A 24,697-nucleotide genomic window follows, 5' to 3' on the forward strand; every position below is an offset into this window, starting at 1 on the left:
GGACTACAGAGAGAGGGCCAGGAAAGGCTCCAAAGCTATACAAAGTGTCCAGCCGCCATATTTTTAAAAATCTATAGGTAATAAAGGCATAGAGAAAGAGTCACCTCTTTAGCCATCTTCCTCTTTTTTACAATCTTTGTCTTTGTCCTTTTCACACATGAACATGCAAATGAGAGAAGAAAACACACGTGAGTGTAAAATGAACCCTGTCATAACCAAAGGGGATTTTGAAAATTTCTTTAGTTGTTGTTACCTGTCACTTGCTTTTTCCTGGTGTTGAGGTTTAATATGAGTCCATGACAGGCAGCAGGAAGGGAGTCATTGACCCCAAATGAAGCAGCCTTTGTGATTACAAGTTCACTGAATAAGGGCTATGTGACCTCTGACAAAAGTTCAGACACCCCAGAGCCTAACATGTCATTTAAACACGTCTTTGTGCTGCCAGACAGCGCATACACAGAGAGTGTAATTGTGTAGCTGAGTTGAGAGTCGCTGCTCCCCTTGCTGGGTCTGAGTCCTTAGTCAAGTGGTTGAACCCCTAGAGCTGTGGTTTTCTCATTGATAAAGCAACATTGATATTACTTTGCCTACTACTGGTGAAATTATTAAGGTCACTCCACGTAGTTAAAAGGGAGGTTTATTAGTGTCATAATTTACAAATGAAGGGATAGGTAGGTTGCAGTGTCTGGGGAAGGTGTGTCGCAGTCTGGCGGTGTTCTCTGGAGAACTCTGCTCGGTCAATCTCCACCATCCAGGGTCCAGGAACAGAGAGAGCGGCACATCTGGATCTCAGGTCTTCAGGGCCCTCTCTTGGCCCCACCTTTTAGGCATGACAGTTACCGAAGCCTCAATAGGGGTTGGAACTTCCAGATCAAAGCTGGAATGGCTACCCACTACAGCCCACCGTGTTGTTCTGAGTGTGAATTAAGCTGGGAAGTTCCTTACATACCTGGGCCCCTAGTAGGTGTTTAATGAATGGAAGTAATTAGTTGGGGACAGTGATAGAGGAATAGATTGTGGACTCTGGAGTTTATTGGGCTCCATTTCATTCTTGCTCTCCATCTGAGACAGGCTTCGGATCATGTGTGAGCTACCCAAATCTTATCTGCAGGATGGTGATGATACCATGCTGGCTACAGGCTTGTTGTCCTGGCACTTGTTAATAATTCTTTCCAGGTGATCAGTACTATTGTTCAGTCCTTAAACTGTTTATTGAAATAAAAACAGGTTTTGTCTTTGGAACCGAGAAAGCTGTTACAGCAGAACTATGGCTTTAAGCCAGGTGTGTTGGTGTATACCTTTAATCCCAGGCAGAAACTGATTACTCTCTGTGAGTTCAAGGCCAGTCTGGTCAACATAGAGAGTTTCAGACTAACCAGGGCTAGTTAGACTAATGATGAGAAGACCCTGCTTCAAAAATCAACCAACCAAAAAATAGAAGAACAACTTGCTTCAGGGAGTGTATAGATTTATTGGCAATGGAATAACAGCAACAAGGAGAAACAGAAGTATAATAGGTAAAAAACATCGTTGCTTAAATTTAAAGCAAGCCAGCATCATTACCAAATGTAATAACATGATATAGTGCATACTCAAGCTTGGGAGATTACAAAAAAAGGAGATTGTCAGAAGCTGCCATCATTTAGGTGAGGTTTTTATGGATGACTAAGATGGCAGATGTGGAAACTGAGATGAACAGACCGTAACTTGCTGTGGAAGAGAAATAACAGAGGAGAGGAGGCAGTGATGGACAGGCCGCAATCTTATGTGATGGGGATGGAGAAGACCCCAAGACGTCCTTATGAGCTGGTGGTAGAAACAAAGGAAGGGAGAGAGTGAATTGCAGTCATATTTGGTGAAAACGCGGTGCAGCGTGAAAGGTTGCTGCAAAGGCCCTCACTTAGAAGCCTGCTTGTTATGTTAAAGTCCTCAAGCCAGTCATGGCTGGACAAGAGACAGCAAAGGGAAGTTGAAGCAGATGGAGTTAGAGAGGTATCATTGTGGGGCAATGACTGATGAGGGAGCAGATTATTTGGACCTTGTGTGCTGTCTCAAAGACTATGATCTAAACTTGAGTGAAATGTGAGATCATTAAATGATTTTGAGCAGAGAAAAGGTAAGACCTGAGTTTGTCTACAGAGCACTTTCCCGGCTGTGCTTTCAGAAATACTTTAGAGGGAGTTGAAGGCAGAGAGTTGAAGTATATTGGACTCTTGAACACACACACACATGCATACATGCATGCACACATGCACACACACAAGTTATTTTCTTAGGACGGTTTTGGTAGTGAGAGACGTTTTATGAAACAGATACTACAGTATAGGTAAATATGACGACACTGGTAACCCATGTTGGCAGCCAGTTCAAACATGTGACGATATGAAAGGACAGTCAGTGGAAGGGTCCTTCACTTGCTTTTTGTGGAGAATGAGAGACCCAGAAAGCTCTCCAAATGGGGAACAGTGAACCCATAGAACTCTTATCTCATTTGGGGGCTCAAATTAGAACTCAGAAAGCTTGCTTGGGCTCATCTTCCTATAGTTTTTAGTGCCGTTTCCTTGTATGAATTCTCACCATTCTTTACTTTTCAATGAAATGCCTAATAACATCCTAAAAACTTGGTGTGATGAGCTCTCTCCTTCTCCAGGGGGGAAAAGTCCTGGGAATGCACGTTTCTCACAACTGCTGCTGCTCAGAGTGTGAGCAAAGTGTTCCCAGACTGTTTCCACCTCTTCCCTCTCGGAATTCATCCAATCTTCATGAACTACTTTTATCTCCTTTAGTACAACCAGACTCAATTCAGAATACCTGTTTTACAAGGTGCTTATGATGTTATACAGATGTGGTTTGCATGGAAAGAACTCAGCACATGTCTTGTTTACACCAGGAAATCAATACTGTGTTACATCTCATCTCCCAGGTTTTCATCTGCCCACTCCTGTGAGCTTATTGAGGACAAGAATTGTGTCTCATATCCTGTCACTTTTCTCACTGAACAGAAGATAAGACAATAGTAAGTGTTCCTTTATCAAAATTTCCTGTTCACGTAAATTATGAAAGAAAGTTTGTCAAAAACTCAGATGTGAAGCAGCTGTTCAACAGATGTTTAACTCAGTAAATCTGAGGTAGAACAGTAAAGCTGATTCTGTTGTAAGTAGTCTTCAGAGAAACAATTGTCGATGCCTTGGGATGCCTTGACTGAGCTCGCTTAAAACAGCCAGAAGTTAACCTTAATACGTCCATGTCTGTGCATGAGGGTACCTGGTTCAGTCACCACCAAGTAAAGATGCCATGTTGCCATTCTTATCTTCCATGAGAAATTCACACCTGTGAGGGGTTTTGATGCCTTTTTCATCATGGCTAAGAATCCTCATATCTTGAATATTTTTAACCCTTGTGTCTTTGTGCAGACTAGCCATGCTCAATTGGGACATTTCAATTTTGAAAATGGATAGAAGTCCTAATGCCTCCGCCTTGTCTATTTTGACTCCTGCATTTTTCAGACCATTGACATATAGTTGTATTTGAAATGAATTATATACTTTTTGAGAAACTAATTGTACAAATGAATATGCACAAAATCACCTGGCTACACAGCTCCCTCAATCACACAGAAGAGAGTTTGTCTGCATTTCTTACCTCTTGCCAACAGTGATAGCATTTCTGAGAAAAAAGGAAAAAAGGAAATGTTGATGTTGAGACTGAAGAGGTTTTCATTATTTCAAAAGAAATAATCCCCCTTGCCTGAAGGTTATTCTACCCTAATGGAACAGACTTGTTTTTGTGTTTTCCCTATACCACTGAAGTCTGTGTGCTTGTGTGTGAGCTTGGAAACGTTTCCAGGCACCAGTGTTTCCTTACTCTGACAAACAGGAGTCCCAGCTGGCACTGAGTGAACAGCGTGTTCCAATTAAAATGTTCATAACCCTGTTCAATTTCTTACCTTCTTTTCTGACCCCTGGCTAAATTAGTATCTCATTAAAAAAACAGATTATTTTCCTCAATAAATACCCCCCCTTTCAAATCTCTTTTTACTTGTTGTTCTTCTTATCTAACATACATTTCCTTCTCTTTGTCACTAGGTAAAATCCCATCCAGTCTTCAGAGGCCCCTGCTCCTCTGCTGTCCTGTAGCACAGCTGGCTCCTCTCCCATCAACAGTGAGGATCACTTGCAGAACAACTGCTTTAACTGGGAAAACGCAACCCATTCCAAAAATCCTATAAGGTAAGAACTCTTATTTCTGTGTGTCTCAGTAGAGGAACTCAGAAGACCAGGGAGGTAAGTGGCTTTCTCACCTTTCAGACATAGTAAGAAAAGATTCGATTCCAAGTCACCATAGGGTGAAGTGAAATTCCAATACTTTTGTCCAAGTGCTGTGAGGCCTGGATATTCCCAGAGTGAAATCATCACAAATCTAACCAGCCACTGATTCATCATGCTGTAGCTATCACATGTGACAGTAAGCTCTTTGGAACTGGAAACTCTGTGTTAGCCTCTTGCCTACACATAATCGATTTTAAATAAATATTTGCTCAATAAATTAGATAGAGAAGCATCTCTCAGATGTGGTGATATTTTATTTGTGCTGAAATGTGGTGATATTATATTTGTGTGTTAATAAATAAAGTTTGCCTGGAGATCAGAGGTAATAGCAAGCCATTAACACAAAAGTCAGGTAGTAGTAGCACATGCCTTTAATCTGATCACTTGGCAAGCAGGGTCTTTGTGTGTTCAAGGACACACTAGGGAACAGCCAAGTGTGCCTTAATCCCAGTACCAACCATAGAGACCTGGAGGTCTATACAGACAGGCAATGACAAGGAAATGAGGTAGCTGGGCTAAGAACCATTGAGAGGGCAGAACAGCAAGGCAATAAAAGCCTGGGTAGACAGGAAGTAGCTCTCCTGGGAAGCTATAGTGGTGGCTCTCACTATTTCCCTGATCTCTAAGGCTGTCACCCCTATATTTGGCTTTGTGTTTCTTATTTAATAAGACTGTTTAGGAATTCGTCTACACTCAGAGCCTCTTGAAACTAACAAGGTCAGTATTAAGTCTCTAACAATTCTGGCCTGTTTATAGTTTAATTCAGTACTGCCAGTAGTTTGAAAATAGATGCATATATGCAGAGATTTTTAAAACAGTTACTAAGATCCACAAAAACTACACATTGAAAATGAAGATGTTGTCAAGAAAAGTCATCGGTGTCCATGATTCTCCTTAATAGTAACTATTGCTGTTACTGTCAAAGACTGTAATCAAAGGCTATAGTTATCAGTTCTTCCTGAAACATATCCTCATTTTACTTCCCTTTTCAGGAAGTCTATAAGCTATAGCTTAAAAATATAGGCTACTCATTTTTCCATTTGTATGTGACCTATTCTATATGTACCTTTAATAATATTTATTATAACATTCTGAGAGAGTTAATATTGGAGGGTCTCCTGCTTGCTGAGTAGGTTATAAAGGTCTTTATTTCTCACATTGTGATTTTACATTTGGTATTCAGTCTTACAAACCATGAAACCTAATACAGTACATTTAGATGTAAAATATTTGTGAAATTTCACTTCTATCCCTTGTCTTTGGGGTTCCCATTTTCCCTATGCTGTGTAGATTTCCATTTTTATTGCTTCACAGCTGGTTTCCAGAATGAAAACCACTCCAATTTTCTACCATTGTGGACACATGAAAGTCCCTTTTTATAGCAAACACTCAGCAAGGAATGAAGCCAGCAGCAATACATAGATGTACCAGCCCTTTTCTTTTTAGGCCACCAACCAGCTCCCACATCATGAGATGGAGGCTTACTATTAGTTATGAATGCTTGGCCTGGCTTAGGCTTGTTTCTGGATAGCTCCTTTAACTTAAACTAACCTGTTTCTCTTTATCTTCCTTTTGCCTGGGGGCTTTTTACCTTGCTTACTTTCTTTCTGTCTGTCTTACTGTCACTACTTCTTATGTCTGTCTGTCTGGTGGCTGCCTGGATGGCTCCTGGCATCTCCCTCTTTTTCTCCCCCATTTTCTTCTTTCTCTTCTTCTCTCTTCTCTTCTTCTTGAGCCTAGATTTATCCTCCTATTTATTCTCTCTGTTTGCCAGCTTTACCTATCCCTCTCTTGCCTAGCTATTGGCTGTTTAGCTTTTTATTAGACCAATTAGGTGCCTTAGGCAGGTAAGGTGAAACAAATGCAACACATCTTTACATAATTAAGCACACATCCTTAAAATGTTACACAAATGCAGCATAAACAAACGTAACACACCTTTACACAGTTAAAGTAATATTCTGCAGCATAAAACAAGTGTAATACATCTTTGCTCAGTTAAAATAGTATTCTACAACATTTCTTCCTTTTTGTATAAAAGAAAGGTTTTAACTTTAACATAGTAAGACTATATACAGTAAGAACAGTTATCAAGTAAGAATTATGCTCCCAATGTCCAGTACATTTATATTTGGCAAATTCAAAGAAAAAACTCAATTATTTATCCTGTCTTGGTGAGTCCAAAGTTTTGTACCTAATTTATGTTCTATCATAACTAAAGAAAACTGTTGCCGGGCGGTGGTGGCGCACGCCTTTAATCCCAGCACTCGGGAGGCAGAGGCAGGCGGATCTCTGTGAGTTTGAGGCCAGCCTGGGCTACCAAGTGAGTTCCAGGAAAGGCGCAAAACTACACAAGAGAAACCCTGTCTCGAAAAACCAAAAAAAAAAAAAAAAAAAAAAAAGAAAACTGTTACTATTACTATCTAGTCTTCAACACCATCAAAGACCCCAGAAGGATAGATTTCTTGAGTAAACAGAAAAAGTGGTGCAAGCTATTTCCAAATCTTTAGAAATGATAGAGATATCTGGCTGACTGAATAGTCACCTGAGGTTCCTTGGCAATGTTGGGGCATCCACTCTTTGGCCTATAGGCCTAAAATATCTGGGAGATTCTTCTATGAAGCAGGAATTTTGAAGGACTGTCCAACTTAGTCTTGGCAAAGTCCAGCTGCCGCTTTCCTGTGTATCCTGCAGAATGTCTGGCAGACTTTTCTACAAAGGAGGAATTTTAAAGGACTGTTCACCTTGTTTTGGCAAAGTTCAGCATTCTATTCCTTCTGTGTCCTGCATGTCCATTTTGGATGATATACTGTCAGTAGTTGAGCCAAGGGCAGTTTCTTACCCAAGTGGTTAGCTTTGTTGTTTTGAAAGCAAAATCCATATGAAAATTCTTCAATGCCCACCATCCTTTTATGAATTAGATTTGTGATGCCAGGAGCAGATGTGTCTCACTGTCATGAAAAGCCTCAGATTATTAAATATCTTGAATGCCATATTCTGTAGGGCTTTGAAGCATTTGAAGATCACCCATCTATCTAAAAAAATATCCATTTAATCTTAAAAACATATCTAATAAGGCTACAAGTTTGATTATTATAGATGACTAACTATTAACCTGCATTTCTTAATCATACATTACATTTTCAAATAAACTGCGTAAGTACAATACCTTAAACAAGAATAGAAAGATATACAGTATAACATTAAATTTGTATCAATATACCAAAACCCATACCAATGTAAAGTATTTTAAGTTAATAGTGGTCCTTTTATCCTACATTCCTATATCCCCACTAAATGATGACAACTATCCATAACCCACAGAATGACCAAAAACCACCTACCCCACCTCGGAATGTGAGCAAAGACATCTTTTTAGAAGACCTGAGAAAATTGAGATAATGATTAAGTTCTGGGAAAATCAGCTATAACAATTTGTTGTCCTGTCTCTGTTCAATGGGAAAATGCAAGGCTTATCTACAGTCCTGGCTAGAATAGTCTGAGGCTGTATCATCTCAGCCAGCATTCTTGAAGCTGTTCTGGATGCAGTACTCTGAGGAAACTATAACGAGGCACTCTGAGAGACTGGATCACCTGGGCCACCTGTTTTCATTGGTGTCTGGCTCCTTGCTCTGAAAACACACAAACTTTCAAAGGTAACATACATATCTGCATTAACACAGTCAGAGACTATATACTATACACAAGCCATCCAAAAATATTTTTTTTTTTGTTTTATGTTTGAGCAGGTAAAATATATGTCACCTGTCTTGTAGTTTTTCTAGCTTTATTTCATTATATCTGTGGCCAAGATTTTCAGGCGGTCTTCCACTATCAAACCTGATCTTTATCAACCTTGAATAAATCCACAGCCTTTCATTTCCCATGAAAACAAAAGCATAACCTCTTCCCCAAAGCAATACATTTTTGACTTCCATCTTAAAATTAAGGCATTCCTAAAGTATCTAGGCTGGTTTAATTTAACAGTTCCTTTTTCAACCCAATGTCTCTTAGCAGCTAATGTTTGGTCATCAGCATTCAAAAAAATTCCAAGACAACACAACCACATACAGGATCCAGACTCTCTGTGTATTTCCCATCTCTATGTGGCTTATTCATTTTTTATTATTGATAAACTATTTACTTTTTTTGTATGACTGTCTATACCCATTTTCTTTTCTTTCTTAAGCCTACATACATTTTTAAATGCACTATAACCTGTTTTTTTTTTTTTTTTTTTTCTGTCTGAAACTGTTTTACTGTGTATCTCTAGCCTTTTCTATCTGCATGAGCAAAACCTTAAACTGCTAAGTTACCACGGGGTCCTCCACCTTCAGAGCTGGCTCTACCCCCTTTTCAGGTCTGTGAGAGCCGAGCCTTAGGCTAGCAGCATCTGGTTCAGAGGTGCCTTTGACCAGAACTTCATTCAGTCACTCCAGCTCTGTGATGCTGGTGCCCATGCTACAGTAGGCTTTTTTACTTAGCTACTGGCTGCTCAAGTACTTGTTTTATGGCAGAGCCTCTTAAAGGAGCTGTATCTTTTTTTTTTTTTTTTCCCTTTGTCGAGCCCCATGTGGAAATTTGGGCCCCTGTTGGAACATCAAATGTACCAGGCTTTTTCTTTTAGGCCACCACCCAACTCCCAAATCATGACACAGAGGCTTATTATTAGTTATGAGTGTTTGACAGGCAAGGTGAAACAAGCACAACATATCTTTCCCTAATTAAATATGCATCTTTACATTGTCAGACAAATGCAGCATAAACAAATGCAGTACACCTTTACTATCGATTCCCTAGGGTCCAAGGGAGCTTTGCTATGTTCAGTGTGAGATATCAGGGGGAAAAAAATCTACGTACACTATGTTCTTATGACTGTTAACTTTATTCCTCTAAGACAAAATTACATCAATTCAGCTATAGTTTCACCAGGCATTCAAGGCAGGAATAGATCTAGACATACCAAGCTCTATACCCATCTATTTTATTTCTCTGGGATGAAATCCTATCTTCATAACTGCAATTCCATCCAGCTCCCTAGCTCATAGTACTGCTAATGACTAACTCCTATACTTTCAACCTCATCTTCATCCTCTGTATCCTCTGCTACTCTCTACTCCTGGCACTCAGAAAACTCTTCTTGAGATCTGCTTACCCTCTATGGAACCTCTGTTGTCCTCTCTTCTCTCTCACCATGCTGTTCTGTCTTTGTCTACAGAAAATACCTGCCTTTTCTTTCCCTGGGCATGTGGTTCCCTGCCTCCTCAGGAATGTTGTTTTATCTCTCACCTTGATATGTAAAAACCTCTTTTGTTTTCAGTAAAAATGCTCTGGAGAACCACTAGGCCTCCTCAAGGCAAGGGGATGGTCTGAGCTTCATTAGCACAGGAAACAAAGCTCTGTGTCTCCCTCCAGCTTGTCTCCTAAGCTCAGCAGGACAGTTAGTAACTTAGTAGGTACAACAGGTCTGGGGAGCTGAATTGTTTACCAATTGGTCTGGTCACGCAAAGATTTCATAGCAGAAGACAGAATATTAAAGGCTGGGTAACAACAAATATTTATAATAAATGGCTTTGCCTTTTGACAGAACCTTGGCTGGTCAAAGTTCAGCTTTTTTAATCTCTATGATATATTCTTGCGGCCTGCAAGACTTTACCCAGTTAAAGTACTATTCCACAGCATAAACAAATGGAACATATCTTTGCCCAGTTAAAATAATATTCCATAACACATAGATACATAGGGTGATAAGCTGAGAAGGAACCCTTTACTTTACTTATAGTGAAATTCAGTGTGGACCCCCTTAAAATAAAATAGCATTAGTGACCACTATGATAGTTTACTAATGAAGACAGTTTCAATCAGACATTTCTTTTTTTTTTTATTATTAAGAAAAGTTTTTTATTCATTTTACATACTAATCACAGATCCCCCTCTTCCCACCTCCCACGCCTCCAGCCTCCTCTCCCCCAACCCATTTTCCATTCCCTCCTACAAGATGGTAAGGCCTCCCATGGGGAGTCAGCAGAGCCTGCTACAATTAGCAGAGGCAGGTCCAAGCCCCTCCCCCTGCCTCAAGGCTGTGCAAGGTGTCTCACTCTTGAATATTATTATGGAACAGCCTTAATAATATTCTTTCCAGGAGCCCAGAAGAGAAACTATGAATGGCGAGAATTATTTTTGGGAATTGAATCTAAGTACACCAAGCTTTTTGTCCGTCTAATTTATTCTTCTGGGATAAATTCCTATCTACACAGTTTCAGTTCTGTGTTCTCGGGCCTTGCTCCTTTCTTGCCTGATTTCTCTCTACCTTTTCCTGCTGTCCCCTCTAAGTTCTATCTTAATTCTCTCACCTTAATTCTGCCTCATCTGGGTTCTTCTCATCTTGTTCTTACTCATCTAGTACTTCCCCATCTGGCTCTTCTCATCTTCCACCTTGTCCTCAAATTCTTTAGTCAAAATCCTCCTCTAAATCTCCTTATACCTCTCAGTTCTCCCTAAGACTCTGAAGTATTCAGTTATAAACCTAAGCAATAGCAATCCTCCCTCTCCAGCCAGGTCACCAGGCTTGAATTCCTACAGGGTCATAAAGGCAGACAAGAATTTTCCTCAGGCAGTGACTGTCAGGCTTTCTTTTACAACCCAAAAAGGGAGTGGTAGAGAAAGAGGTCAACTGAGAGCTAAAATTGGTTAATACATCAGAAAAAAGGAATTTATGTGCTTAAACTACATTCCTAAAAGTGGTTAGGTAAAAATGTTATGAGTCTATAATGTTAGTAAGGCTGTATAAGAAAAGAGGGTCTCACCTTAAATTGCACAAGAAATAAAGCTATCTGCCTGACCTAGGAGTCAGGCATTGTTTCCATAAGGGTGTTACCTTAGTTCCGAAGATCGTTTGGCCTTGGATGCTTGATAGGTATTTTAGATAAGTACATTGTTAGGAGTTCTTGGAAACATACAAAGCATGCAAGAAAATTATTGTAGGTACCAGCTAATATATATATATATATACAAAGCTAAAATATCACCATGGCTTGACCTTTGGAAAGGCCCTTGACCTTTCCAAGTAGTAGCTTTTGCCATAAGAGCTGAATTCCATTATATTTTCCTGCAGTCTGCAGCATCCCACCATAGGCACTGGGCTCCAAAAAGCCTGCTCCTGCACCAGGGATGGATCCTGATCTTACTGCCAGGAGGCCCCTTAAGCAGATCAAACTATACAACTGTCTCACTTATTCGGAGGGTCTAGTCCAATCCTTTGGAGGCTCCACAGGTGCTGGCCTGAATTTCACGAGTTCCCACTAGCTTGGTTTGGTTGTCTCTGCAGGTTTCCCCATCATGATCTTGATGGCTCTTGCTCATAGAATCCCTCTTCTCTCTAAGAATGTTAACTTACAGCAGACTTTGGTGCTAAACATAGACACTATTGCCTGGACATATGAAGTAAGTAGAGGCAAGTGGATCTAAGAAGAATACTGAACCACAGTGCAGTGAATACTCTCTTGAGTAGCTGTGCACTGAGTCCAAACAAGGCTCTGCCAATTTATACAAGAGCATGTCTGCTGCTTTAATTTCCTCATCATAGGCATTTCTGATGTACATGCTTAGCATCTTATTTGCCTCCACAACTCAAAATTATGGACTTCTAAAAAAGCTTTTAAATATTATTTCTTTTACTTTTGTGTTATAATTACAACATTTTCCTCCCCACAAACCCTTACATACAATCCTACTTGCTCTCTTACATGGCCTTTTTTTTTCATTAATTGTTGAAATTACATGCATGCATGTATGTGTATATACATATATATGTGTATATACATATATTCCTAAGCAAAACCTGCTCAGTCTGTATAATATTACCTGTGTGTACATTTTCAGAGCTGATCACTTGGTATTAGAGAGCCAATTGGTGTGCTTTTCCCTGGGAAAGACAATTTCTCACTCTCAGAATTCCTCAGTTGCCTGTACTTCTTTGTGTAGGGTTTAGGCCTTGTGGTTTTTACCCTGTCCACTTTAACTGTTTTTTAATAGTATTGTCTGATGCAAATTCACATGACCCAACATGGACCTGTCTGTAAACAGAAATGGTTGTTTCAAAAGACTTTTTTCTTTTCTCTCTCTCTCTCTCTCTCTCTCCTTCCTTTTTGAGGCAGAATCTCTGTTATGTAGCCCTGGCTATCCTAGAACTCCTCATGCACACCATGCTATCCTTGAACTCACAGAGATCCCCCTGCCTCTGTCTCCCAAGTGCTGGGATTAAAGGCGTGTCCCACCATATCTGACCTCAAAAGAATGTTTTAGTAAAGACTTGTCCAGATAGCTGAGGATTTTTTTAAGACTGGAAAAAAATTAGAACATTTTCTATTAGTTTTAAAAGTAACCTCACAAATAATGGATTTTTATTATATTTTATATCTAATTGTTGTATAAAAGTGTGCCAAGGGAAAAATGCTTTCTGTCTGAAACTAGAACTTAGAATTGTTCTTTGTGTTTAGTAACCTACAACAAATACTTACTGAAAAAGTGAAAAAAAGTCAAATCAGCCACCATCTTAAAATTGGTTGACAATATGACTATCTTTTTCTTCAATCTGTTTTGAGTCTTAGCATCATAGTCCTCAATATTTAGTTACCTTGGTAGCATCTCCACTACTTGTATAACTATTTCTTCATTTTACTTTTAGCCCATGCTTAAAAAGCAACATCTGAACGGCACCCACTGTAGGATGACAGGGAAAGTAAGAGCTGAAATAGTTTGGACCGTTGTAAAGATTTATTTATCCATTCATCTAAAAACTTTGGTAACAGTGTGTGTGTGTGTGTGTGTGTGTGTGTGTGTGTGTGTGTGTGTGATGCCACAGTAGGGCATTGTCTTAGTCACTGTTCTATTGTGGTGAAGAGACACCGTGACCAAAGCAACTCTTCTAAAAGAAAGCATTTAATTGGGGGCTGGCTTCCAATTTCAGAGGTTTAGCCCATTATCATCGTGGGGAAACATGGCAGCAGGCACGGCAGGCATGGTGCTGAAGTAGTAGAGGTCTACATCCTGATCCACATTTGGCAGGAAGAGAGAGAGAGGGAGAGAGAGAGAAAGAGAGAGAGAGCTAGCTACTGGAAACCTCCAAGCCCACCTCCAGCGGTACACTTCCTCTAATAAGGTCACACCTACTCCAACAAGGCCACTGCCACCTAATCTGTACGGTATTTTCTTTTCTTTTCTTTTTTTTTTTTTTTTTTTTGGTTTTTCGAGACAGGGTTTCTCTGTGTAGCTTTGCGCCTTTCCTGGAACTCACTTGGTAGCCCAGGCTGGCCTCGAATTCACAGAGATCCGCCTGGCTCTGCCTCCCGAGTGCTGGGATTAAAGGCGTGCGTCACCACCGCCCGGCCGATCTGTACGGTATTTTCAAGTCAAGGTGACTAAACATTCAAATATTTGAGCCCATGGGACCACTCTTATTCAAGCTCCATGGACATTTATCTTAAGGATGGTACCAGAGATGGATTCACAGTTTTCTTCCATTCTGGCTTGGACAGGGATTCCCCGGAATTTAGTTCAGCATACATGCATAAACACCATGAGAAGGCTACAAATGTCTCTTTTGTGAGCAGAGAGAGGTTGTTTTGGCTGGAGTCACAGAGGACATGATTCTTGAGCCAGTACTTCCATGCGGAGCAGGTAGGAAGAGTCTGGAGAAAAGGGAAACAAGGAGGAGCAGATGTATCAGGGCATTTACGGACTGACTGAGCCTGTTTGTTATGGTTCCTGGAAGGATACACTGGTTAAAACTCAGGCTGGAGGGGGCCTAGAGAGATGGCTCAATTCCCAGCAACCACATACATGGTGGCTCACAACCATCTGTAATGCTATGTGGTGCCCTCTTCTGGCCTGCAGGCATACATGCAGGCAGAATACTGGATACATAACAAATAAATAGAGACATGCCTCGTTCAGAGAACGAGGAGCTATGCAAGCGAGAGACAGGGAACAGTCCTGAAGAGAGAAGACCCTGGGCAGGTCAATAAAAGACAGTTCCTGAGAGATAAACTGGAAGGGAAGCAGACATTCTTAGGAAAGTAAACCCAAACAGAGATACAGGAGCCTTGATCCACTCATGTTTATGCCTTGAACTTTTAAAACATTTACCAGATATCTAACAAGGTCTGAGAGACGAGTCAGTGGTATTTTACTTCGAAGGGGCTCATGGCCTAAGAGAGGAGACAGGAAAACAACTCAGTGGTTATTACACTTATTAAAAGGGCAGTAGCCGGGCGGTGGTGGCTCACGCCTTTAATCCCAGCACTCGGGAGGCAGAGGCAGGCCGATCTCTGTGAGTTCGAGGCCAGCCTGGTCTACAGAGAGAGATACAGGGAAGGCGCAAAGCTACACAGAGAAACCCTGTCTCGGAATACCAAAATAAATAAATAAATAAATAAATAAATAAACAAACAAACAAACAAATGGGCAGTATGCAAACCCCTCCCCTCAGGGCTCAGGGAACCCCGTGGAGAAAGAGACAGAGGGAGAGGAGGACACCAGGAGAACAAGCAGAGCTCCTGGGAACTGAGAGCAACTGCAGCCCCGTGCACAGGGCCTGCACCAGGCTTGACCGGTCCTCTGTGGATGTGTTATGGGTTCTAGTTTAATGTTTGTTATGGGATTCCTAAGTGTGTTAACAAGTGGGTCTCCGATTCTTGTGCCTTCTTTTGGGTTCTTCTGTTTGTCTTGTCCAACTCCAATAGGATAGCTTTCGTTCTGTCTTATATTTTATTATTATCCCTTAGAAGTCTCTTTTCTAATTAGAGACAGAACGGGAGTGGATCTGGATGGGCGGATGGGAAGGGGAGGTGGGAAGGAACTGGGAGGGGAAGAGAGAAGGACAACCTTAATCAGGATATATGATTTGAGAAAATAATCTATTTTTTAAAAGATATGGAATGAAAAAAAAAGAAAAGAATATTTTCTACCTCATGGGAGAAATATTTTCCGTGGCTGCCCCCATTGTTCTCTGTGGTGTTGTGCTTAATAGCATTTAGTGTAAACTCTCCGGAGTTGGGTAGCGTCCCTGCTGCACCCTCTCTGCAAAGCTGTTGGCTTCCAGAGGTTGCAAACCCTGTTTTTTTTAGATCCCATTTGCTGCCTCAGGCTCATCTGCTGCTGTTTAGCTAAGGATGAAAGAACCCAGACAGAGAAGGCCAGCTGAGTGAAAGGGGGAGCAGACGCCCCCAGACACACCTAATTGGCTAACTTCCAAAACATCCTCAGGCTTCCTCGAGCTTTGATGAAGCGTTAAAATCGTGTTTTCAGGGACTGAATGTCTTTTCAGAAGGGTGATAGATCCTCTTGCCAGGATAAAAAAGAGTAGAATGAGTCCCATAGCCTACACCTGTCATCAGTTCACTTTATTTAGACAGCAACAGGCTGAAGAAGAGGGCTCCTGCTTCCTAAAAAGAAGGAACAAAAAAATGCTAGTTATCACACACGGGTCTCCAGGTAGTGTCAGCAACACTGTGGGCACTTGCCAAGGAAAATGATTTAGCAGGTGGGAAGTAGTTTATAAGTGGATTTTCCACCCCTCCCTGTGGAAAGTAAACGGTGACTCAGACACTAACAGTATCGCAGGGTGTAAGAGATTCTCTGGGGTTTTCTTTTGAGTTGGCTCATTGACACGAGGTAAGCTCAGTGTTGCATTGACTAGGTTTATGAAGTGCTGACGTGTGTAACAGAGCGATAGATGAGTGCCAAGCACACAGTAGGCTCTCCGTTAGCCTTGTGGGAAGTCGTGCTTCTGTTCTTCATTCCCATCCCCTTAAATCCTTCCGTTGTTGTCTCCACACTTGGTGATACACAAAGACACATATATCATTTCCCTCGCAATTCCAGGACACTCTATACATTATAATTAGTGGGCAAGATCTATTTTATTAACTAAATACATTTGCCTCCGTTTTCTATTTACTATTTATCAAAGTATTAAATAAAATCAACAGATGGGTTTGGAACATTGGATGATAACTCAAGTGATACATCTTGCTGCTGTCCTCCTTCCTAAGTGTCACTATTGTTCTTTTTAGGCAGAGTCTCACCATGTAGCGTAGGCTGGTCTGGACCCCACAGGGGCCTTGCTTTATGGTAATCTTCCTGTTTCAACTTTCTTAATGCTGTGATTACAAGAGTGAGGCACCTTGTTTTCCTCTTTAAACGAAGACTAATGTTGTCAAATTCGGATGCCTTTTACCAATTGTTAGGATTCCACTTGTAGCTTCAAAGCCTTAGACATTTTTTTTTTTAGGTCACACTTCTTTTATGTCTGATTTTTAGAGGGAAAAAGTTGCAAGATCATACAGGAAAGGCTTTAAAATCATAAGACTTAAAACGTGGCCATCAGAAGTTGTTTTCCTCCCTTCTATGTGTTTAAGATGGCCATGTGATTGTGTTAGGTAACTGTTCTGAGGCATGAGGCATCTTCTGACTTTCTAATTATAATTGAAAATACTGTTAGTATTCCACTTTCAAAATAAGAGAAAACAGCCACAAAAACATTTAATGCTATCTTCTTTATAAATGATATTTTTCCTTGCCTTGCATGTAACTGTTATAGCCAGAATGACTAATAATCCCTCTCTATATAGACTATACATCAAGCATATGGGTTTTCCATTTTATTTTATAGTTCATGTTTGCCTTAAATTTTAGTTGAAGAAGAATTATCCAAGGAGCTTATCAAAGTGGAGAGACTAATATTCTGCCAACAGAGATTCTGACTTAATGGGTTTGGGGAGAAGTTATGGAGTTTTATAGTTTGGAAAACCTTCTTGTGGCTTCTGAGGTACCACTGAGATACACTCCCATTGAGATGGACTCTACCTGGGCTTTTGAGCCTTTTGTTAATGCAAACGCCACTCAGAACTGTCCACTCTTGTGTGCTCTAATGCCTCTCATAATAGTAATTCACATCTTTCCAAATACAGCCTCATCAAATTTTGTTATTGCTAAAATATAAGGTGATTAATTTTGTAGTTTTCATATTATAATGTAGTTCTTTGTGAATTTAGGAAAGCTTTGAGTTTAAGGCCAACCTGATCTACAGAGCTAGTTCTAGGATAGCCAGACAGAAAAATCCTGTCTTGAAAAACCAACTAACCAACCAACCAACCAACCAACCAACCAACCAACAAAACCAAACAAACAAGCAAGCAGTGCTCCCCCACAAAACTTACTGATTTAAGTATATTTAGGAATACATGTAAATATATTTAGGAATACATGGATAGTAGTTACTATATCATACAGCACAGGTCCAGACAGTACCTTCAGATTTGACCTATAGCCATAGAATTTATCTAATTCAAGGCAAGACAGATTTCAAAGTCATTTACAAAAGTTGTTTTTAAAAATGTGATTGTTGGAATGGTGGTTGTTTCAGGCAGTGTGTGGTGGTGGAAAGAACACAAAGTGTGAATCAGGCGTAGTCACCAATTATCAGAATTCTTTTTGGAGAAGACACTTTACCTAGTGAAACACACAGGTGTCTAAGGTTTCCATCTGTGACTTTTCCTGGGGAAATATGAACAAATGTCTATTCATCCCAGCTAGGACACTGATGGTATATGAGAAACAATTCTACTCACATCCAGCTTGGTGAACCAGTGGGTTTCTTGCATTCCTTACAGAAAGACATAGGTGTCCCAAGGGCAGCCACATCACCTAAACTCGTCTCAGCATGGGTAACTCAGGGAAGTTGCATTCCCAGAACTCATTGCATAATTTGCAGGCAGTTGCACTAAAGAGGGTCTCTTCTCCCCAGAAATTGTTTATTGTTCTTATAACATGTAGTGGGGGCAAAAGCCTGTAAATCTTGCAATTTTCTGAGCTTCCTGAATTTTGTTTTTTTTCAATATTTATTTATTTATTTATTTATTTATTTATTTATTTATTTATTTATTTATTTATTTAAATTCCTGGACTTTATGAGCTCTTCTTATAGGAAGGGATGTTCCAATTTAGAGTAAATGCCACAACTGCCCCCCAAGTCCAGTATAAGACCATTGCTAGTTACTTGAGTGAAGAACACAGAGAAATCAGGAATGTACTTTCCTAACACTATGTTTTTAACTACAGGGTTGTCTTTACATGGACCCCTGTTGCTGGAGAGCTTCTCTCCAGGTTCCACCAAGCCCCACAGTCCCACAATCCACGTATAAAATAATCACTCAGACACTTATATTACTTGTAAACTGTATGGCCGTGGCAGGCTTCTTGTTAACTGTTCTTATATCTTAAATTAACCCATTTCTATAAATCTACACCTTGCCACATGGCTGGTGGCTTACCGGCATCTTTTACATGCTGCTTGTCCTGGCAGTGGCTGCAGTGTCTCTCCCTCCTTCTTCCTGTTTCCCCAATTCTCCTCTCTCCTTGTCCCGCCTATACTTCCTGTCTGGTCACTGGCCATCAGTGTTTTATTTATATAGAGTGATATCCACAGCACTTCCCCTTTTCTTCTTCTTTTTTTTTTTTTAAAAAAGGAAGGTTTTAACTTTAACATGGTTAAAATTACATATAACAAAACAATTATCGAGCAAGAATTGCAGTTACAATATTAAAGAAGATGTCCTATCTATCTTATATTTGTGAGTTTAAGGTTTTATATCTAACTTATCTTTTATCATAACTGAGGAAATTACAACTATAACTGGCTTACACAATACAGTCTCACGGACTACCCCATAAGCCTAAAATTTTCTTTGCATCCCCATAAGATACAGTGCTCCCCTCCAGCAGGAAGTAGTAAGAGATGCTATCCCCAAATTCCCAAATATACCAAGCTGGCTTTAGAGGTAGAATTGGCTCACTCCCCCTCTAAACCCAGACATATTGCTTTAAAAAAAATGGTTAAGAGATTCTTGTGTCCCAAATCAGAAGAGCCCTCTGGTGTGGGACAGAGAAAAACCAATATTTTTATTTAAAACAGGTTGATTATAAATGCGATCTCTTTCTAAAAAAGAAAAGGAGATATGATATAGATATATAGGATATAGAGATGATAAGATAAAAGGGTAAATTAATGAACCTACTTTTAAAGAACAACTTGTTTAAAATGTTTTACATTGATATAGATTTTAGTTTATGCTTAAAATGTTTTACATTGGTATAAATTTTAGTTTATTGATACAAACTTGAAGTTAATTTTGTTATATTGTATATATATATATATTTCTATTCTTGTGTGAGGTATTATGTTTTTGTAACTCATTTAAAATTGTAATGGATAATTAAAAAATAGATTAATAATTAGTCATCTCTGATAATAATATTTGTAGCCATGTTAGTTAAGTCTTCTAGGTATACATAGATATATTTCAGATAGATAGGTAATCTTCAAACACTGCATAGACCTAGAGAATATGGCATTTAAATAACTTAGAATTCTGTTGATGTGAGACACAATTACTTCTGGCTGTACCAATTTGATCCCGAGAGAAAGTTGGGCTTCTAAGACATTTCCATTTGGAAGTTTGTCTTTTTGGCACAAAATGGCCTACTGGGCAAGGAACTGCCCTTGCCTTGACAGCTGACAATACAAATGCAATGCTGTCCTTTCTGGACAAGTGGGACACAAGGAAAGCGACCACTGTACTCTGCCAAGACAGTAAGATGGTCTTTCAGAATTCCTGCTTCTGAAAATGGTCTGTCAGATACTCTAGGCCTGTAGCCAATTTGAATGCACCAACGATCCCGAGAAACATTAGGTGATTATCCAGGCTGCCAGCTCTCTTGGTCTACTCTTGCAAGATTCCCGAAAGTTGCTTGCATCCATCTACCATTTCTCAGGTACCATTATGTTCCTTCTCAGGTCTTTGATGGGATTGAAGACTAGCAGTTGTAGTTACAACTTAGTATATATAATATCTTAGATAGAACATATTAAGTATTAGATTCAGGTTCTTTAGGATAGGATACCTTTTGGAATGATCTTTATAACATGCCATTTACCTATGCTCTATACTTCTCTGGATTTTAGTATGTGTTTCTTGCTTGATATTTTTTGCATTGGTTGTAGTTCCATCTTATCTAGGTCATTATCCCTCATTATTCCTGGACAATATTTGATAACCATTCCTTTGTATATAGTCTTGTATTAGTTTAGAACCTTCTTATTTAGACAAAAAGGGGGAGATGTAGTGGGTAGCCATTCCAGCTTGGATCTGGAAGTTCCAACCCTCATTGAGACTCTGGCAACTGTCACACCTACGAGGTGGGGCCAGGGGAGGTACCTGGAGACCTGAGAGGGGAATGGGTGAGCACTCTCTCTGTGCCGGGACCCTGAACAGTGGAGGTGGACTGAGCAAAGCTCCAGAGAACACCACTGGACTGTAATACAACTTCCCCAGACCCTGCAATCTACCTATCCCTTAATTTGTGAGTTACGCCATTAAATAAATATCCTTTTAACTACGTGGAGTGGCCTTAATAATTTCACCAATAGACTCCCTTCACTTAACAATTTTCTACTGTTACATTTGTGCAATTACATTGCACCTACAAATCTCTTATATTGCCTCTTGCATACTCTTCTGTTATATAATTACAATGTTCTGCTTTTAACTCAGTGTGAGCTTATCTGTGTGTGCTAAATAGTGTCTCCTCCCTCCATTTCCTGTGTTGATGTCCTGACCTCTGTTTCCGAAGAATGTGACTACATTTGAGACAGAATCTTGAACAATACTGAGGAAAACTACAGGCGGCTTAATCCAGAGTCACATTGACTCCCTAAATGAAGACTGTATGTAGATGCAGGAGGAACATGGCCCAGGGGGAGCCAAGAAGAGAGAAGGAACTAATACTTCTAGTCTCAGATGCCCAGCCACTAGGAGTCAGGGGAGATACATTTCTGTTGCTTAAGCCTCTTTAAGTCCTAGCCTCTTAATTATTGAAGCCTTAGCAAACTAGTATTACACAGAACACCAAACTTCCTATCTTCCACCAGAATTGCCTAGAATGGAGACCTTATTCTGATTGTTTTTATTCAAGGGAACAGTTTGTGCATCCCACAGGTAGGGGAAAAATCCCTTCAAACATTTGAATGGACTTTGGTCAAGACTTTTATCTTGTATATCCTGTTTGTGTTTCTTATGTCAAATTTGCTTATTCCTTATATCCTGTCTCTGATCAATCACCACCCCCAACTTTGTCACTGAGATTCTAGTTTTAGACTCTGTCTTTCTATTTCTTCTGCTTATCATAATTATAATTGTGTATTTTTGTTATTTTAATTATATTTATTTATTTTTTATATGTTTATTTTTATTGACCCTGCACTTCACTTGGATGTTCACACAGCCCTTGTAAGATAGTGCTGTGATTCTTCTTCCTGGACTACCTGGGTGGGTAACCAATGGAGCATAGCAAGTACCTGTTTGTATGATGTAACACAATAGTGAGTTGAACTGAACACTTTTGTGTGGACATCACTTTCAGACTTGATTTACATTGCAATAGTTTGGCTTCATAAATATACCTTTCTTTCGTAAGTCTTTTGTGAGCCACCATGTGGTTGCTGGGATTGAACTCAGGACCTCTGGAAGAACAGCCAGTGCTCTTAACCTCTGAGCCACCTCTCCAGCCCTCGTAAGTCTTTTGAAAAATAAGCTATGTTATAGTTCATCAAATTCAAAGAAGCCCTCAATCAGTTTGAGAAATCAGAAGTTATTATCACTTTCAGTGATGCTGAGTTGAGTCTATTAAAGGCGGGTTTTATTTTACTTACAAACGGCTAGTTTGCATTGATCACACGAAGGTTTCTGAGACAAATGTTTTAAAAGATTAAATAGAAGAAATAGTAAGGGAGGGATGCAGTAGCAACCCTCTCATTTTATAATTTATTTTTTATTTGACTTATATGCATTTCAGAGAAGAATAGTTCAAAGTGCCAATGCAGGCAGGCCAGAGTGGTGATGATCTCTCAGTTCAGAGCTTTAGTAAATTGAAAGGCAGGGGAGAGATGAAAGGGAGACCTGGAAATGATAAAAAGAAGAGCTAGATTTTATCTCCCCGTTCACTTCACATGCCAGATAAATATATATATTTTAAAGGGCAGAAGGACATAGAAACCATCTGTCTGAAATTGTGTTGATTCAGTAAATAGCTTCGGAAAGCCTGGGGGTGGATCTGTGCCTAACTGGGCCCACTACCTCACCAGAAGTGGCAGTGTGAGGAGGGAAGTGGCTTTAGTGGAATCTGCTGTCCGTTTCTACCTTCAGCAGCCCACTGTGCTATACAAACCAAAGAGCCTTATAAAGACTTCTACTTCAGTGATCTTATTTAACAGACGAATGCAATGGGACCTCGAGGAGCCAGGATCTTTGACAAAAGCAGATGTTGGTTAATTCACTTGAGTGCCATTTTACCACATAAACAGTGATAATAATTTACATTGTGCTACTGCTATGTGAAAAGCAAGTAACTGTGGTTTGCAAATATCTGGGTCCATTACTGCTGAGATCATAGGAATTACTAGATATTTAAAAATAATAACAAAAGTGATGAGTTTAGTCAAAAAGAGTAAACAGTAACAAGAAAAAGTAAGGAATAATGGGACAAATGTTACATTCAGCACAAGAATCCAACCGTACCCTTGGCAAAGATAAGATTGCATATCTGGATGAATAGTGCGAAGCCATTAAGTCAGGGTTCAAATTTGAGTGAGTCTCTGACTAGTTAGATATATTTGACAAAACTTATTAGCCTCCCTTCTTTTAGGAGGCTTGTCTTAAAATGGGAAAAATAATTCACTCACAGCCCTGTATCTACCCACATGAAACATGTTTAAGCAAGACAGTGGGTAGATGATGCACTGTAAGATGTGTCCCGTGATTCCAATTTCCTTGAATCCATGAGCTTCTGTAATCAGTTCCCTCTTAACTGTGACACACACTAAGGGTTAACCTTCCAAGTGTAGATTAGAGAAATAGTGATAAGATGCCAGGCCTGTGAGTAGCTTGCCTAGCACAGTGACTTCCATCTTCCTAGACAACTGTCTCTCTTGCTGGTTTTGGTGACAATATCAGCCACAGGTGACAGGTTCACATGGTAAGGAACGCAGGCCCTCACCTAACATTTGTCAAGGAAATGTGTTAACAGACACCTCAGTGAGTTTTGGAATCAATCCTTTTCCAGTTAAGCCTTGATTACAGCCGTGGGAGATGACTCCCACCTCAGCTAGCTCGAATTCCTGGCCCACAGACTTGTGAGAAAATATATGCAATTTAAAGCCCCTGAATTTGGGGACAATGCTATGCAGTAACAGATAAGTGACCCAGACAGTGCCCAATACAAAGTGGTGAGTTGGATGGTAAGATAAGTGATAGTGTAATAAGAATTTAAGGAGAGGCACTGAGAAAGTAGATTGACACAGGATGCTTCCAGATAAGTAGGCATTGAAGAAATAAATGATCGCTATAATACAAACAATACCTCTGACCTAGAGTGAACAGCGATTTGAAACTAGAAGCATGAGCCCAGAGACTTCAGAGTCTTAGGTTGCTGAGATTGAGTAGCCTCTGAACACAGAAAACACGGCTTCTGAAAAAAAGATTGGCAGTTAAACTTTATTTATTATTAAATTATATTACTTAATATTACAGTTGTGTGTGTGTGTGTGTGTGTGTGTGTGTGTGTGTGTGTGTGTGTAAAACACCACCTAAGTAGAGGTTAGAGAACAACTTGCAGTTCTCACCTTCTACTTTATGGGTCTCAGGGATCCAACTCAGGTCATGGGGCTTGGTGTTGAGTGCCTTTATCTTCTGAACCATCTCAGGAGCCCAAGTGTGGCTCTTAGAGGCTGCATCAACACAGCTGTTGTCGTCTGTATTTTCAAGCCAGTGTGTATAAACTTGTGTGTATCAGCAACCTGGGGGGCTTGTTAACAGTGGATTGTTGGCCTCTGCTTGTGATTTCTGACTCAGTAGGTCTTGAATTGGGGCCAGGACCTCGAAGTTTGATCAGGTTTTGAGGGTGCCCATGCTGGTGATAATGCTGCTTTGAGTGCCAGTGTCATCCAATTTTATCTGACTTTGGTCCACAGAATATTCTGGACATTTTGTCCATTTTCCCACCTTTTTTTTTTATATATGTATTCAACAATTTATTGATTTCTTAGTTACAGACATTCTGCTAGGCATGAGGGTTAAAAATATTCAATGTCTACTACAGTGCTTATGCTTACATTTTATGGTGTGGTATGATAAGTCCAACAGCAGAGCTACGTGCCAGGCACAGGGAGAGTTTGGGGATGGAAGAGGTGTCAGGAAGTTTCATTTGGGAGCTTTTGAAAAGCAGGGTGATATTTTAACTTTGAGTTTTGCTCC

The 24,697-nt window shown here is 40.0% G+C and overlaps 1 protein-coding gene across 4 annotated transcripts in view; it reads left to right on the plus strand.

Annotated features, from left to right (window-relative positions):
* Positions 1 to 24,697, plus strand: part of Smg5 (SMG5 nonsense mediated mRNA decay factor) — a 136,940-nt gene that overhangs the window by 79,497 nt on the left and 32,746 nt on the right. For all 4 annotated transcript variants that reach the window (XR_003734382.1, XM_037197785.1, XM_028867936.2 and 1 more), the window contains exons 2-3: positions 2,924 to 3,016; positions 4,086 to 4,229. The gene's annotated coding sequence lies outside the window, so the exon portion shown is untranslated. The remainder of the gene's footprint in view (positions 1 to 2,923; positions 3,017 to 4,085; positions 4,230 to 24,697) is intronic.

This window comes from Peromyscus leucopus, chromosome 20, assembly GCF_004664715.2.
Source record: "Peromyscus leucopus breed LL Stock chromosome 20, UCI_PerLeu_2.1, whole genome shotgun sequence".
In the NCBI taxonomy this organism is placed as follows: Eukaryota; Metazoa; Chordata; class Mammalia; order Rodentia; family Cricetidae; genus Peromyscus; species Peromyscus leucopus.